The 18,178-nt window shown below is 38.6% G+C and overlaps 1 protein-coding gene across 1 annotated transcript in view; it reads right to left on the bottom strand.

Annotated features, from left to right (window-relative positions):
• The window catches only part of LOC127418653 (rho GTPase-activating protein 39-like), a 133,746-nt gene that overhangs the window by 39,101 nt on the left and 76,467 nt on the right, over positions 1 to 18,178 (bottom strand). The window lies entirely within an intron of this gene.

Below are 18,178 nucleotides of genomic sequence, written 5' to 3'. Positions count from 1 at the left end.
ATGGCAGCCAGCTACAACTCCAGAGGCTGCTTCAATTTATGCCATGCCACAGAGCGCATAAAGAGCGCAATGTAATATTAAATATTAAAATCGACCTAAATCATTATCAAAGGAAATAGATTATTTACTCTAGCATTTTTCATTCTTGAAGAAGGGAACAATCTTGCTAAATTTTGTGTCCTAGCCGAGACGTGGCGCTTCTTGTCCGGTTTGCGACCACCTTAACGGTCACTCATGCACATAACACATATATTTCTCTTCTTGTGAAGCACAGGAGACTTAACTCTGGCCATGTCCACACCAAACTGTTTCATTTGAAAATGCATTGATTTTGCTATGTTTACACCTCTCATTTACACTGGAACACCATTAACCACCACTAAAAACGGAGGCTTTCAAAAGCGCTCTTCATAACAATATACTTTGTGTAACAGTATAATTCCATAACAGGAAAGTTATGATGTAAGGGAACAGAAAAGAGGGTTTCCAGCTTAAAAGGATTAGTGTGGATTTGGTCTAAAGTTCACAGTTGACTCTAATGGAGTTTCGTTTTAGCAAGTTGCTAAGCTAATTATGTGATACTCTAATAGGCACTTAAATACATAGCACACACAGATATTGGATGAAATATTAAAATTTTAATTACATTTTATTTGATTGGTTTTATTGATTTTCATCAATACTACTGTATTGACCCGAGATTTCACTTGATTCTGTCCGCCATCTTGGGGATTTTGTTTTTCATTGCAAAGCAATTTAGCCAAAAAGAAGTATCTAAGAAGGCAGCATAATTTTGTCTCTAACTTTTTAGAATAGCCTTTGTATCTGGAGTGTGCCTATGATGCTTTCAAATGCTGTCTTGCTAGGCAACTCAAAACATTTTAATACCCACCCACATATACTGTATATCAGGGGTCGGCAACCTTTTTGACATGGAGTGCCATTTTTTATTTTTCTGGTCAATGGCTGTGCCATTTTAATTGTTTAATGTAATTTTGAATGTGACCATGGTTTAAGGAGTGTGTACCTGTATGCTGGGTTGGAAATCTCAAGGATTAATAGTGGTGTTTTTCTTATTACATCACGTGTTGTTCTGAAAGCAAAAAAGAAACAAATGAAACACGGAATGTAGGCTGTCATCCGCTCATCCTGACCGAAGCAAACGGGCGCATGATTAACTGAAAGTTAAGCGCTGCCGGCTCGTGATGCGTGAATGGCTTGCACGCGCTGCACAAGTCTGTTGGGTATACTGCAGTCTCGTCACATTTTAACTTTTTGTTTAGCCTCCCATTCAGCTCATAAAAACACACTGGATGATCATGAGGAAGGATTACATCAAGATGTAGATTGGAATGCATGTGCGGAATTTATATAAATAAAATAGTCTACTCCTCTCTTGCAGTTGCTGGCGTGCCAGTGATTACCCCTTCATGTGCCAATGCTGGCACGTGTGCCAGAGGTTGCCGACCCCTGCTGTATATAAATGTGCATTCATATACTGTACTAAGTAAAGTCGATTTTACAATTTATTACCTTTGTAAAAATTCAAACAAAATCATTTATCATGTTGCATGCTATGCATTCCTGCTATAGACTACTATATCCAACAATATCCTGTGAGTACTTGAGAGACAAACGTGAGATCTTCTAAAAACCTGTCCATATCTAATAGAGAGGAATTTAGGGTTGTGATGCCAAGGCTTGCATAGTACTTCCCCTCTTGCTTGCTTTCTTCAAACGAATAGCACACAAATTAAAAACAAATATGACAAAACCACATGTTTACCCTTAGATAGAGAAAGACTAAGCAATAACATTTGTAATATTTATTAGTCTTAAAGAATTGCTTTTAGTACGTGAGAGCTTCTCGCAACTAACAAAGCATGAGCAACAATGTGCAGAGCAGGCACACACACACACACATTATCCAGGCAACTGCAGTGGAGTGTGTAAGAGAAACACAACAGGAAAGGCTGAACAGACAGTGTGTTCCAGCAATAGCGGAAAAACAGGAATCTACTATGCTCTGCTGTAGCAACGAAAATGTTACAGCAACATTAACAGAACGTTATAACAATGCTAGCAAAATGACATCTTGTCACACAATCAGATTCATTTATCGCTCACCCACACAACCATGCTGAACGAGATTAACGCTACAAATGCCTCCATGCATACAAGAGGCAGACACTTATAAACATGTTTACATAAAGTTTCTATGTTTACTAAGATGTACACATGCCCACATTTAAAGATATGTATACAGAATAGGTTTAAGTATGTTTAAATAGATGTACACAGACACACACAAAATTGCATATAACTGGTTCATGTGTTCTATCTTTCATGTGTGCATCAACATACACATCAGAACTAATGTAAAATACAGCAAAACCCCCAATCCGGAATGCCACTGTAAAAAACATGTGATTGCACACACACACACACACACACACACACACACACACACACACACACACACACACACTGAATACACACTTCAAACCAACCATCAATGTTCATGACACAAAAGAAAGCAAAATCAATGAGGCTAATCTTTGTGTTTGGGTTTATTAATGGCGTAAACAACCTTCAGACTTTAGACCACTAATCCAGATTACAGTGTTGCAATACATGTGTGTGTGCACGCTAATCTGAATTGTGCAAGGCTAGCAGTTTCCTTTACCCCGGCCAGCCCACCAAAACAAAACAGTGTCTCTATGACCACAACACAAGAGCACTTCACTCAGACCTTGTCTCAAACACACACACACACACACACACACACACACACACACACACACACACACACAGACCTGCTGAAAAATATATAGATAGCCCATTAGTATTTAATGGTATGTAATGGTTTCCATAACAGATATTGGTCCCTAATGGTATCCACTAAGCATAACATGCCATCAATAGAAGCCAATACTTTACCAGTAGAGACCCACATGGACATTACAGTTTCCATTAAAACCAATACAATTCCCAATACAACCATTGAATACATTTGAATTTCTGTGAGGGTTTCTAGGTTTCTATTGTTGTTGTTTTTTTCAGCAGGGATGATTTTTACATTACAAATATAAAAGTAAAAACATTCATCATTCAAAATGGATAGTTGACATCAAATATGTTTGGGATGTTGACATGTCCTCCATCTAAACATATTTTAAACAGCATTTTGCCAATTATTTTATAATTATCATGCATGCAGCTTTTATAATCCCATTATAACCTTCATTTAAAATGAACCAATGCAGGCAAAACATGGTGAAGCACTTAAAAGAAATGCTGACCAGTAACAGGACATAAAATAAACACTCTCCCTTAAACATTTGTATTAATTTCAAGGTAAAATATTCATTTTGAAAAAAAAAAAAAAAAAAGAAGGAAAAAAGGCATAGACATAAAACACATCATGTACATTAGATGCACCTGTTGCACATGACCATCTAATCTCACACACACCTGAGACATTGATGTACAGGACATTGTGTGCATGTGTAAAATCAAGTGATCAGCAAGCATACTTACCCCTGGCATACCCAGAGGTGGCACGGAGCCCGAGCGATCTGTAAGGGTGCTTGGGGTGACAAGAATCCTAGAGGGCACCTCCCTTATCTGGAACCGCAGAGGAACGAGAAAATAGCCTAATAAAGGTGAAGGAACAAGTGTCCGCAGTTGTCTAAAAGTCTATTTTAGCAAACCGAGCTACTTCTATTATTCCACATGTTATCCAACTTCAGCTCACATTATCAGCGTCACAGTGTGATCCTTTAATTATGAGTGGTACGGAGAGTGAGGCAGTGAGCGAGGAGGAAAGGAGGAAGGGAGGGTGAGAAGGAGAGAAAAAGAGGGAGGGGGAAGGCAGCTACTTTTGGCCCTCCTCTGGGTTACAGTAGCAAGAATGTGAGTCTTGCGATCATAACACACACACACACACACATACACAAATAAACTTGGATCCCTACTTCCTTGGACAGTTCTCGATGCGCTTGTCTTGATCAGATATAATTTCAGCATGTAAAGCAATACATCCCCAGCCACATTGAAAAAAGTTTATATTTTATCAATAAGAAATGTTCTTGATCTTTATTTTTCTCACGTTTTCTTATGTAATGAGGTTTATACTTAAAATGCTTTTCAAATTCTATCCACTTCATTTTCAGCACTTCACCCCATTCCTAAATTTCTTGTCCACACTTAGGGTGTGTTCACACTTGTAGTTCGGTTCTCTTGGTTCGGACCAAAAAAGAAAATGATACATTTAGTCCTGGTTCGCTTAGCGTTCACACTGGCATTTATAACACCGAACCTAAAGATACAAAACAGAAGGCATAAGGATAAAGTCACAACCTGATTGGACAGCTTTTATGACGTATATTTTGCGACAGAACTTGCCGAACATCCAAAACAATGCTGGATTCTGGGCTAAATGCACTTGTTGGAATTATGTACGTATATATGGTGGTATTTTTACCAGCTGAGAACAAATGAAGAGCTAATAAAATGTGCAAAGTTATTAGTGCGTTTAGACGTCTTTGGTCCATGCTGCGTTCATACATCAATCGAACCCACCAGAGTTCGTTTGGAAGTGGACCGAGACCCACTATTCAGGTGGTCTCGGTCCGCTTGTTTGGTGCGCACCAAGGATCGGATGGCAGCGTTCACACTTGTTCAAATGAACCGCACTAACAGAGCAATCGCACTAGAGTTCGTTTTAATCGAACCAAACCTGCCAAGTGTGAACACACCCTTAGCTCATTTCTTAAAACAAGCTCTCGTAAACTGCTTTTTTTTTTAAGTGGCTGTCCACCTCTCAATACAAATCTTTATACACTGTTCACACCCTAAACTTCTCTCTCTCCATCTCTGTCTTTCTCTCCCTGCTGTGTTTTTTCCCATCCATTGTGTCTATGGTCTCCCAGCCAAATGTCAACAATCTATTCATGGTGTGGAGTAAATAAAGTGTTGAATAATCACAATAAAAGCCCAAAACACTTCAGAAAGACTCAAAAAACAAATAAAAAAGCTCAAGATACTTTGCTTGCATACATACTAGGAAAAGGTCTGTTACACTGGGTCTTGTATTAGAGGTAGACCGATAGTGGATTTTGCAGATACCGATAACTAAGGTGGTCGATAAGGCCGATAACCGATTAATATTAAACCGATAGTTTTCAAAATCAATTTAAAGAATTGTAAACATATTTCTTAGTCTTTCCTTACTATGACTGTCAGGATCCAGCCACTTCCGTTGGTTTATTTGATAGTTTTTGTGGCTGGATTCTGACATCCATGTTTTGCTCTGTCGTGTGTGAACACGTGGCTTTGGATTTGTTTTCATAGGTCATGTGTTCTTGTGTCTTGTCTAAAGTGTCAGAATCCTGTCACTTGGTTTGTATCGTTTTGTGACTGGATCCTGACACTCGTATGGTATCTGTCATGTGTGTGAGTATGTGGCTTTGTTTGGGTTTTTCATTGCCACATGCTCTTCTGTCTTGAGTGATAACCCACCTGCCTTCCATAGTTGCACCTGCCTTCCTCATTACCCTCCCCTATTGAAACTCCCCTCATGTTAAGTCCTGTGCCAGATTGTTTTGTAAGTTTGTGTATTCAAGTTGGTTCCTGACCATCAGTCGATCTTGTCTTTTTTTTTATTTTAGTTTATTTTTGCCCTGTTTTGTTGTTCCTCTCCCTCGTGAAAGTCTTGATTTGTATATTGTTTATTTTGATTAAAGCCCTTTTTAAAATTGCCTCTGCATTTGGGTCCTCCCTCAAATTAATGTGATAATGACAGGCATAGTCATATAGGCTACAGGAGTCCAAAATCAACAAAAGCACAAATGCAGTTTATTGTTCAACCAAAATCCCAATAATAACCATTAAAAATATATTAAAGATTTGGTGCATTTTGGTGCCATTTATAACTATAAATAAGCCCCAAAACACTGCAAATTCTTCTGAAATGATGGTGACTTGACTCAATGCTCTACAATGCTCTATTTAAATAGGCTGTTTATCAAATTAAGCTTTTATAGCCTACATATTCGCCAGGTATTTACCAGACACCAGGGTTTTATATATGGGGAATAAGGTTTATTGCTATTCACAAGACATGGTGAACAATAGTTGGAGATTAAATGTATGTGCTGACAGGGCACTTTCCCACAATCACATTTTTCTTTGTACGCCCTGACTTCAATTAAGAACACTTGATTATCTAATGAAAAATAAAATATGCATTGAAGTGAGGATAAACATATGGATAAATATGGTTTATGATGAAAGATTTTTATACAGCAAATCCCCTCGAGGTGTCAATGAAATTGTTTTTTATTTCACCTCTAGAGACCGCTGTTATACGGTAGAACCAAGGCATTTGTTTTAACTGTAGAATCCTCCAGCGCCTGCCACAAAGGAACAAATAAATAACTATCGGCAGCAATTGGCATAGATTTTTGTTGGTAGTCTACATTTCCAAAAAGCAACTAATGGTACCGATTAATCTGTACAACCTCTAGTCCGTATGCTCTCTCACTCTCACTTGCTAAGGCAAGCATCACTATTATTACTGCTCATATTTAGGGTTAGGGATTTAAACAAACCCCTAAACTTCAGAATAAAATTTTGGAGCTTAACTCGCCCCACACTGTTTGTACAACAAACATTGATACCTCAAAATGTGTGCCTTGTTGGGTGCTATTACTTTTCTAAATGTTCCGAAAAGCCTGGTAGACAATAAAACACAGCTCAGGAGAGACCCAAGCCATGTAGGCTCTTTTGATTAGGGCCTGTAAGCAGCCACCCAGAACAACCTAGCAATGTGCTAAAAACAACTCAAAACACCAAAGCAACTGCCTAGCAACACCCTGGCAACCACCAACAACACCCTAATATTGTCACGGTGAACTCTGCATGGGCAAGCAAAAATATTTTGTGATTAACCTAGCAACCCCCTACAACACCCTAGCTTACCATATAGCAGCATGGAAAAAACAACTAGCAACACCATGGCAACCTTGGTGGTTAATTTTGCATGGGCAAGCACCACTACAAATCAAATTTTTAAAATCCCCCCTTATATAATTATCTTACTGTTTTTCATTCTTTTATTCTTTTATATTTTTTTCTCAGCACTCACTCACTTAAATTGAAAGGCATCCTTGTAGTTTTCAACACATGGTTGTGACTTGAGTTGTGAGTGTGCTAATGAGAACACCAGCTCATTTATCTTCAGAGAGGGCTGAAAAGCTTCGGTGACGCCCAGGTGTTTAGATTCTCACACAAAAAAACAACCACAAAAGAGTCTGAGTCTTGGCGAGTGCAGCGTGCTGATTGTGTTATTTGCACTGTGAGAACACTAAAGGATGCTGAGAGAGCTGGACGGGGGGCTGGAGCACAGAACGGGGGTGTCCTTAGGGAGAGCATGTTGGAAAAGTTCAAAGGGCGTTTCTCCCACAGCATAAACAGGAAATACCAGCGCAGCGTTCACACTGACGCAACAGAGAGTGTGTGCGCTGCATAATATTGATGAAGAGCTAATACACAAATACACATACACAAACACCTGCATCAACATTTAAATAAGAACACACAAGCACACACACTGACTGAACCACCTACTTCTATGAATGTAAGCTATTTGAGACCTATTTGTTTTAATCATTCGGCTCACATCATACTCAGAAGAAAAGTGGAACATTCTCAGATTAGTAGAGATGAAGAGGGGGTGCTTACTCATTCACAGACCAATCAGCTGTCAAAGTGAATCCAGCTACAGTGTAAATCTAATTTACAATGTAAAGCTCAAATGCTGATTGGACAGTAACTGAATGGACAATTTTGATTGGAATATAAATCAGAGAGGAATGCACTTCTTATGATTTTACAGTTTCCAGGTAGAATTAGTGTTGTCACAGTACCAAGATTTCAGTAGTCGGTACCGATACCAGTGAAATTTCACGGTTCTAAATACCAATTTCGATACCACAGAAAATCCGAGGCTGTATAAGGATGGATGAAGGTAGGATGAAATAAGGTGATTTTTAAACGGTTCAGAGACCAGTTTTCTTAAGTGTTCTATCCATCCAAAAACACTGTCGTTTAAACCATTAACTGATTAGGCAGCTGCCTACGTTTTCCGATGCAGCCAAAGTTCGTCTAAAACAGCCCTAACCCTAATGATACCAGCGATTTATTGATTGGTTCCAAGTACGTAGCTCATCCACACTAAGAATGTAGCATTTATGGTTTTAATGAATCACACTAGGACATGTCACGATTTTAATTTGATTAATTTTCTATTTCAGTGTGAAAGAAGTAACAGAGCACACATTCAAAACAAGCCTGTGAGCATTTTAAAGCAGTCGTGTGTCAGTCATACTGCGAGCTGGATGGTCGGACTCGGTACTACGGATACTGCTAAAACACTGGTATCGTTGAATCTTTTTTATTTTAGTATTGACTTGGTACAGAAGGAGCGGTACTTTTGACAAGTCTAGGTAGAACAAGCAATATCAGCACAAATCCCCGGACAACAGTGGTATTAACCGGACCACCCACTGGGTACTCGGCCATCCGCAGGCCCCCACAATCTGTTCGAAGAGCTCCAGGAAGGCCTCCAGATCATCTTGGGGGCCCATTTTGACTAGCGGAACATGAGGCCCTCCACCCCACCACACCTTATTTCAAATTCCTGGATATTTTCAGTAGGAATTCACCGATCTGATACTTGGATCAGTGTCAGCTCCGATATTGATGTTTTTACACAGATCGTGTATCCATTCGACGAGCCCTACCCAAATCCGATCCTCTGTGTTAGTCATGTTCATTACTGTCAAGCTCCAAAAGTGACATAAAAACACTATAAAAGTAGTCCATATGACTCGTGCATTTTATTCAAAGCCACTTGAAGACATGTGATAGCTTTGTGAATCGCAAAAGGCTGTGTTTAGTAAGTAAATATATAGTATGCCTGTGCAGCGCCAGCATGTTAGTGAATGGTGCGGCTCTGTTGACACACAAACATAGCATGCGCAGGTTAGTGATGCGTTCGTGGCTATTTTCAGCTCTGAGAACGGTGCGCAAAATGTGAGAGCTACACAAAAAACATCTCAGATGTAGATGCTCAATAGTTTGGCTCACTTATAACATGCCTTGAGAACGGCAACGAAGGAGCATATCACCAGATTTAGAAGAAGCAGCGAATTAAACTACTTTGAACTAACCAAAAACAGACATTTACAGGACATCCTGGTGTGTTCTGACCTTCAAAATAAAAGCCAGAGGATTTTAAAGTTAAAGGGGCATGACTGAAGTATATTACTATTGTATTATAAAATTCTACATGTCAATAATAATAATAATAAATAATAACAATAATAATTTATTACTATTCTTTGTTTACAAATGACAACAATATTTAAGTTGACTGGATGCCAATAAATAACCGTGTCAATGAAAAGTGGACTGATATCTTACAACTAAAGTGAACAAAAAAGAAATTTGAATCCTTTAAAGTACAGATACAAGTGGAAAAATATGTGCAAAGAAAATTGGCTTCTTTTCTACTGAAGACTTTCACTTGAATTACTATTAATTTTGTTGCTACTTTATCTAGATAACAATAAAGTCTTTCTTAATAGGCAATACATTTATATTGAAATAATGTTTGTTTTTTTGTTTTTTTCATCCAATTTGGAATGCCCAATTCCCAGTGCGCTTTTTAAGTCCTCGTGGTCGCGTAGTGATTCGCCTCAATCCGGGTGGCGGAGGACGAATCCCAGTTGCCTCCGCGTCTGAGACCGTCAACCTGCACATCTTATCACGTGGCTTGTTGAGCGCGTCGCCATGGAGACATAGCGCATGTGGAGGCTTCACGCCATCCACCACGGCATCCGCGCTCAACTCACCACGCACCCCACCGAGAACGAACCACATTATAGCGACCACGAGGAGGTTACCCCATGTGACTCAACCCTCCCTAGCAACCGGGCCAATTTGGTTGCTTACGAGACCTGGCTGGAGTCACTCAGCACGCCCTGGGATTCGAACTAGGGAACTCCAGGGGTGGTAGCCAGCGTCTTTACCACTGAGCTACCCAGGCCCCCGAAATAATGTGTATTTAAAGGTTTGTGTTTCTTTGCATATAAAAGAGTACCCCCAATTAGTTTCACAGAGTGAAGTACAGATATTCTAAACAGATTTTGAAAACAAAAACATTGGTATCGAATCGCGATCAGTATTGGCCGATACTGAGATTCCAGGTTTTGGATTAAAAGAGAAAAAGTAATATTGGTGCATCCCTAATTTTCAGGTTTTCCATAATAGTGGAAACCTTGAACAAACAAATAAACAAATCAATAACTGAAATTGTAAAATTGTAGACAAGACAGACTAACAACATATATTATTTCTTATCAAGCAAACACTTACAAATAGTACCATGGTATTATCATGGGGGTACAAATCAACTATTTTGCTGTATGTACCTTGCATTTTAATATCATGGTACATGAATATGGTAATGACTCAGTACCATGCTTTATATCAAAGCAGGGGTTTTCAAACTGTGTCCAGGGACCCTCAGGGGGTCGCAAGGGGGTGCTAGGGGGCCTGCGTAAAATTTCAGAATAAATAAATAAATAAATAAAAAGTAAACATTTAACACATTTCACATTATTACTGCTTTATACTGTTTTTTATGGACTAAAAATTTTTATTGAATCGAAAATGTTTTTCTAATAGTGTAACTAATAGCAAGTAGAAAAAAGATAAGTTAATATAAAGTAAATATTTTCCCTATATATATATATATATATATATATATATATATATATATATATATATATATATATACACACACACACACACACACACACACATACATATACAAATACACACAGTATATATATATTTGGCTTTTGTAAAATGACAATATAATAAAATCCAGTAACAAAAATTACCATGATAATACAGTTTTTTTTTTTTTTTGTGGACACCATTTCGTACCATGCTGTATATTTCAAAGTACCACACATGATACTGTCATGGTACTTTTTGTGAGGAGATTAAATGCTATAAATCTTTAAAAACAACAAAAGAAACAACTTTTGTTTTTAAATATTAATATAAATATATTGAAAATGTGAATATAGAAAATTTGGTGTAGATTTGTTTTTTTTTATAATTTTTTACTATGGGCTCAAAGGAAATTGTCTGAGACTAATCTTTCCATGGAGCTCAGAGTCTGATGAACACACACACAAACACACACATATACGCAGCGGGTGGGTGTGAGGGGGCAAGCCAGTCACATGTGCTTTTGTTCTCCACACTCCATTTCTCCATCCTCCCTCTCTGTTTATAATCCTGTTTTGCTCTTTTGGTCCTATAGACAAAAAACTTGCAGTTTTTTTCACAGGGGTTGCAAATACACACACCCCGCATTGTTGTTCTCTACATTTTCCCCTCCTTTCCCCCAAATCATCATGAATGCACTGAAACAATTTGCCTGCGCTCACTGTTCTTGTTTTCATACTTGCCAACAACTGTCAAAAATCTCTTGTAATCCTTTACACTTTCAAGTCTGATTATAATTGTGTGCGTACATGGGCATCATGTTATGTAATTGTATGAAATTGCTTTAGTTCTATAAGTGAGATGTTAATAACAAGTACCTTCTTGCAAACCATAAAACTGTAATTTTATGTAGTGAACACAGAGATACAGAGTGATGAAAACACCAGCAGATGCTGGTCTCTGGCCTGAGATGCTGGTGCTGGTCTAACCGATAGAGGGGGAAGGGGGCAGGGTGTCCTAATGGGATTTGTCATGGGAAAGTCAAGCATGGAATCCAAAGAGACTTGGGCATTCTCTGGTTTTGGAATGTTGTGAACAAAGTGCATAAAACTATATGTTTGTGAAAGCGTGCAAGTGTTTGTATGCTTTTGCATTTTTGTACAGACTTTGGGGTAATGTTAGAAAAAACTCAACAACCTTGTCAACCTTAAACGTGTATGATAGACGGGGTGTGTGTGAGTGTGTGAGTATGTGGCCGAACAAGAGGGAATATCCCCATCCCTTATTTATCTCACTTCATGAGGTCAAAGCTTTTGACCTTTGACCTCCAGGCTGACCTTATTGACCTGATGTGGGGAATATGAGCCCAAAATACTCCACATTCCATATGGCAGCTCTCAAACGCCCTTATCCAAGCGAGACTTGACTCACTAGATTTGACAAACCCAGTACATAACAGTCACTCGGCACGTGGTATCAGCTCACGTCTGTGGGAGAATCGATTTGGCAGTCGCAGTGTTTAGTTTCATATATCGAGCTCGCTGTCATCTCTGTCGCTGCGTCAACAACATCTGAGGGGGAAAAAATATGTTTGAAGCTGCTGAATTTGAAGGAAAGGGAAAACAAAGTTAAGATCCGTTTGAAATGTGAGCTAACCTAATTTGATCATGGAGAGTCAAATTGGGTTAGCAGTCAGGGCGTTTTAATTTGCGTGGCTCAAACAGTGACAGGGTGGGCGAGATGTTGGAAAGAGTTGTTTCTCTAGACTATAAGAAATGAAATGGTTGAGTAACAAAATCAAGCTTGCTATCGTAAGGTTATCGCTTCTTGCGTTACAGAAAATAGCTAGCTAATAACTGCAATTTAGATTTTACCGTGAACTAGCATGAGCTACCACTTCATACTCTGAACTTGAATGACAGATTTCATAACAGAGAGAGAGAGGGCTGTCAAACAGAAATGGCTTTAATAATGTCCTGTTTGTGTTTAGCAGTTTGATGCCTAGACTAACTTGAACATTGTGTTGTCTAAATGAAATAGCTGTGAAACAGGGCGAACCTGAAAGACCCAATGAAATGTTTTCACAAACCCAATTTCCTTTCTCGTGATGATGTATTTCTTGTTGAAACAGGAAATTGGGGTAGAATTCATCCAAGGGTTCATCCCCATTTCAAAATAGCCAATGGGGCTTTGTACCCACAATTGTAGACACAATGTTTAATTGATAATTAATCCAATAATTAATTTGATGTGAGTGAAAAAAAGGCTGTGAAGGATAATACTGTCATTCAATTAACATTCAATATCTTTTATTGTCTTAAGATCCAAGGTCACGTCTAGTTTTCATAAGTACAGATGCAATTATATTGAATTTCTGGGCCAATACAGAACTGGAATATAACTAGAATAACTGGTAACACTTCACAATAAGGTTCCATTTGTTAACATTAGTTAATGCTTAAAGTATCATGAACAAACAATTAATCACATATATATATTTTTACAGCATTTATTAATCTTTGTTAATGTTAGTTAATAAAAAATACAATTGTCTATTGTTAGTTCATGTTAATGACAATATAACTTTTGACATTTAAATGTCTTAGTATGTTGAAATTAACATGAACCAAGATTAATAAATGCTGTAAAAGTATTGTTCATTGTTAGTTCATGTTAACAATTGTAACCTTATTGTAAAGTGTATGTGAATAACTAGAACATAACTGGTATGAAAGCTAATAGACATGGACTAAAAACCACAAAACTGCAATTTTGATTTGACTGAGTCTTGAATGCTGAGAAAATACAAGAAAATCTGAAAAGGTCTCAAATAACATAAAATAAAATACAAAAATTCCACAACTTTCCGGTTGTTCAGATTACAAGAAAAGATTTAAAAAAATCATTTTATAGAGACCGCACTCATACAGAGCAATTTCTAGCCAGCTATATATTTTAGAGCAGAACATATCAAGACAAATGTTTTTCGCTTTAGAAATTCCCATGGCTTTTTCATGACATTTAAAAATGTAACTCATTTCCATTACTTTTTAAGGCCTGTAAATCCTTGTCTTAAAATACCTTGATATTTTCAGGTTTCCCATGACAGAGGGAACCCTGAATGAATGTACAGACATATAAATAAATAAAAAAATAGAAAAGTTTTTGGACAAAATTGCCACAAAACTTCGATTTGATTTCATGGAATTTTGAATGCTAAGTAAATACGAGGAAAATGTAAATATGTTTCTCTTATAAATGATTTATGCTAAACAAATTTTAATGACCACAACAACATCGAAACATGCAAATTCAGCAAGTTTACTCAATGTATCAGCTCAATACATTTAGTGTTTGCTTAATAATGAGCCAAATTCACCAAACACTTAAACTCCTGTTTTGATAAGCAGTTGAAATTGAGTTACATTTATATTTATGTCTATTTGATTTATTTATTATTTTATCAAAAAATTAAACTTTATCTTGTTCTGGTCTCAAGAGGCTTAGCTTATTTTAGAAGCCACTTTCCACAAATACGGTACAACATAGGACCCAAAACTCTTAAGTCTTAAAGAAAAACAAGCACAGGAGGTCTATGAGATTTTCTCTAAGATTTGCATATACAGTGCATCCGGAAAGTATTCACAGCGTGTCACTTTTTCCACATTTTGTTATGTTACAGCCTTATTCCAAAATGGATTAAATTCATTATTTTCCTCAATTCTACAAACAATACCCCATAATGACAACGTGAAAGAAGTTTGTTTGAAATCTTTGCAAATTTATTACAAATAAAAAATGAAAAAAGAATCACATGTACATAAGTATTCACAGCCTTTGCTCAATACTTTGTTGAAGCACCTTTGGCACCAATTACAGCCTCAAGTCTTTTTGAGTATGATGTTACAAGCTTGGCACACCTATTTTTGGGCAGTTTCTCCCATTCTTCTTTGCAGGACCTCTCAAACTCCATCAGGTTGGATGGGGAGCGTCGGTGCACAGCCATTTTCAGATCTCTCCAGAGATGTTCAATTGGATTAAAGTCTGGGCTCTGGCTGGGCCACTCAAGGACATTCACAGAGTTGTCCCGGAGCCACTCCTTTGTTATCTTGGCTGTGTGCTTAGGGTCGTTGTCCTGTTGGAAGATTAACCTTTGCCCCAGTCTGAGGTCCAGAGCGCTCTGGAGCAGGTTTTCATCAAGGATGTCTCTGTACATTGCTGCATTCATCTTTCCCTCGATCGTGACTAGTCTCCCAGTCCCTGCCACTGAAAAACATCCCTACAGCATGATGCTGCCACCACCATGCTTCACTGTAGGGATGGTATTGGCCAGGTGATGAGCGGTGCCTGGTTTCCTCCAGACATGACGCTTGCCATTCAGGCCAAAGAGTTCAATCTTTGTTTCAATGAGTCCTTCAGGTGCCTTTTGGCAAACTCCAGGCAGGCTGTCATGTGCCTTTTACTGAGGAGTGGCTTCCGTCTGGCCACTCTACCATACAGGCCTAATTGGCGGAGTGCTGCAGAGATGGTTGTTCTTCTGGAAGTTTCTCCTCTCTCCACAGAGAAATGCTGGAGCTCTGTCAGAGTGACCATCGGGTTCTTGGTCACCTCCCTGACTAAGGCCCTTCTCCCCCGATCGCTCAGTTTGGCCGGGCGGCCAGCTCTAGGAAGAGTCCTGGTGGTTCCAAACTTCTTCCATTTATGGATGATGGAGGCCACTGTGCTCATTGGGACCTTCAATGCTGCAGACATTTTTCTGTACCCTTCCCCAGATCTGTGCCCTACAATCCTGTATCGGAGGTCTACAGACAATTCCTTGGACTTCATGGCTTGGTTTGTGCTCTGACACGCACTGTTAACTGTGGGACCTTATATAGACAGGTGTGTGCCTTTCCAAATCATGTCCAATCAACTGAATTTACCACAGGTGGACTCCAATCAATTTGTAGAAACATCTCAAGGATGATCAGTGGAAACGGGATGCACCTGAGCTCAATTTTGAGTGTCATGGCAAAGGCTGTGAATACTTATGTTCATGTGATTTGTTTCATTTTTTATTTTTAATAAATTTTCAAAGATTTCAAACAAACTTCTTTCACGTTGTCATTATGGGGTATTGTTTGTAGAATTTTGAGGAAAATAATGAATTTAATCCATTTTGGAATAAGGCTGTAACATAACAAAATGTGGAAAAAGTGAAGCACTGTAAATACTTTTCGGATGCACTGTAATTGCAACACTGCTAACAAAATTTAGGAGCTGTATAAATAACTTGTGATTTTGTAATTTTCTAGCAATAGACATTAAATAAACAACAAAATAAAATAGACAATGAGTAACGGCTACATTTCATGTTAGGTTAATTTAATGTTTCGTTTATCTAACCTATAGTCAGCAAAAACATGACAGGAAGTGAGTCATCAATGGGCACGTGTGACAGCGATAGTGTTGTCAAATAGTCACTGAGATAAAGGCCTACTTTCTTTTCCTACTTTCTGATTGGAGTGTACATCTGACCAAAGTCTCTAAATATGCGAGTTATGGCCTGAGTGAGTGTGTTAGCACATATTTGGTTGCATCCTGCAATTACACTCAAGAACACACGCTTACACACACATACTCGACAAATGAGAGAGTGTGACAAAAGAAAAGGGAGGAGGAGAATTTTGAGGTCATGTTTTCATTTCTCTCTTATGTAAAGGGGTACCACAGTAAAGACATGTATTTCCCATGACTATGTACCATGGAAAAAGGAAAATATGGGAGGTATTCCGACAAGCATAAACATTAATGCACAGCACTCCAGTTGCAAAGGATGCTGCATCCCTGGTTGCAGCATAACTTTCAAAATGATACTATGCACTAATTAAATATACCCATGTAAAACTATGTTTTTGCGACATAAGTCATTTAGAATAACATGAATCTGATTTTTTAAGATGTTTATCAGAAGTTTGTACATAAATATGAAGCTTAAAATAGAATGCAATGCTTTCCAGTTGCACTGTTTCGTAGATATCACGTACGGTTGCTTACCAAAAAAGCATCAGTGTGTTTGGGAGTGTGTTTATCTCTCGCTGTTTTATAAGCAGTCAACTAGCCCACAGTTTGCTGAGAATAGTAGTGTGTACTTCATGTTACTAAGGCTGCATGTTCTTTATTAAGTAAATGATACCATTCCTTCTACCTTTTTCTTCATGTCCCTCCCTTCATCCCAGTGTTTTCACTTGTACTCCTCTGTAATTACCAGTCAACCCACCTTAAGACAGCTACACATTTTAGTGCAGTTACTTTTGAAACTGAACAGTGTCTCTGTGTTTACTGGTCTGAGTGGAATGCTGCTCATCTGAGCCAGGAAGCATGTGAATACCTCTATGAGCACTGACAACAAGTGTTTGTGTGTGTGAGAGTGTGTGTGTGTGTGTGTGTGTGTGTGTGTGTATGCAGAGTGCCATGCCAGTCTGGACTTGGTCAAAACTTTGCTCCACTGTACCCTGCAGGTTCTCGTAGGGTGTGTTGTTCATAATTGCTGGCTGGAATATTCTGTTGTATTCTCGTTTCTTGAAGTATTAAATAAAAAATGCAAAAAGCAAAATTATCAGTTAAAGTATTGGCCACAGTGCGCAGTGAATTATCGATTAAACGTATTAGTATCGGCCACGATGAGAGGTGTATTATCGATTATCTGTATTAGTATCGGCCACGATGAACGGTGAATTATCGATTATCTGTATTAGTATCAGCCACAATGAATGGTGAATTAGCGGTTATCAGTATCGCCACAATGAGCGGTGAATAAACTGTTTTCAGTATCGGCCACAATGAGCGGTGAATTAGCGGTTATCAGTATCGGCCACAATGAGCGGTGAATTAGCGGTTATCAGTATCGGCCACAATGAGCGGTGAATAAACTGTTTTCAGTATCGGCCACAATGAGCGGTGAATTAGCGGTTATCAGTATCGGCCACAATGAGCGGTGAATTAGCGGTTATCAGTATCGGCCACAATGAGCGGTGAATAAACTGTTTTCAGTATCGGCCACAATGAGCGGTGAATTAGCGGTTATCAGTATCGGCCACAATGAGCGGTGAATAAACTGTTTTCAGTATCGGCCACAATGAGCGGTGAATTAGCGGTTATCAGTATCGGCCACAATGAGCGCTGAATTAGCGGTTATCAGTATCGGCCACAATGAGCGGTGAATAAGCGGTTATCAGCATCGGCCACAATGAGCGGAGAATAAGCTGTTTTCAATATCGGCCACAATGCGCGGTGAATAAGCGGTTATCAGTATCCGCCACAATGAGCGGAGAATTAGCGGTTATCAGTATCGCCTCAATTAAGGGTGAATTAGTGGTTATCAATATCG

This window comes from Myxocyprinus asiaticus, chromosome 28 (assembly GCF_019703515.2).
Source record: "Myxocyprinus asiaticus isolate MX2 ecotype Aquarium Trade chromosome 28, UBuf_Myxa_2, whole genome shotgun sequence".
In the NCBI taxonomy this organism is placed as follows: Eukaryota; Metazoa; Chordata; class Actinopteri; order Cypriniformes; family Catostomidae; genus Myxocyprinus; species Myxocyprinus asiaticus.
The sequence above is the reverse complement of the archived record's forward strand: the minus strand, read 5'-3'. Positions and strand labels throughout refer to the sequence as shown.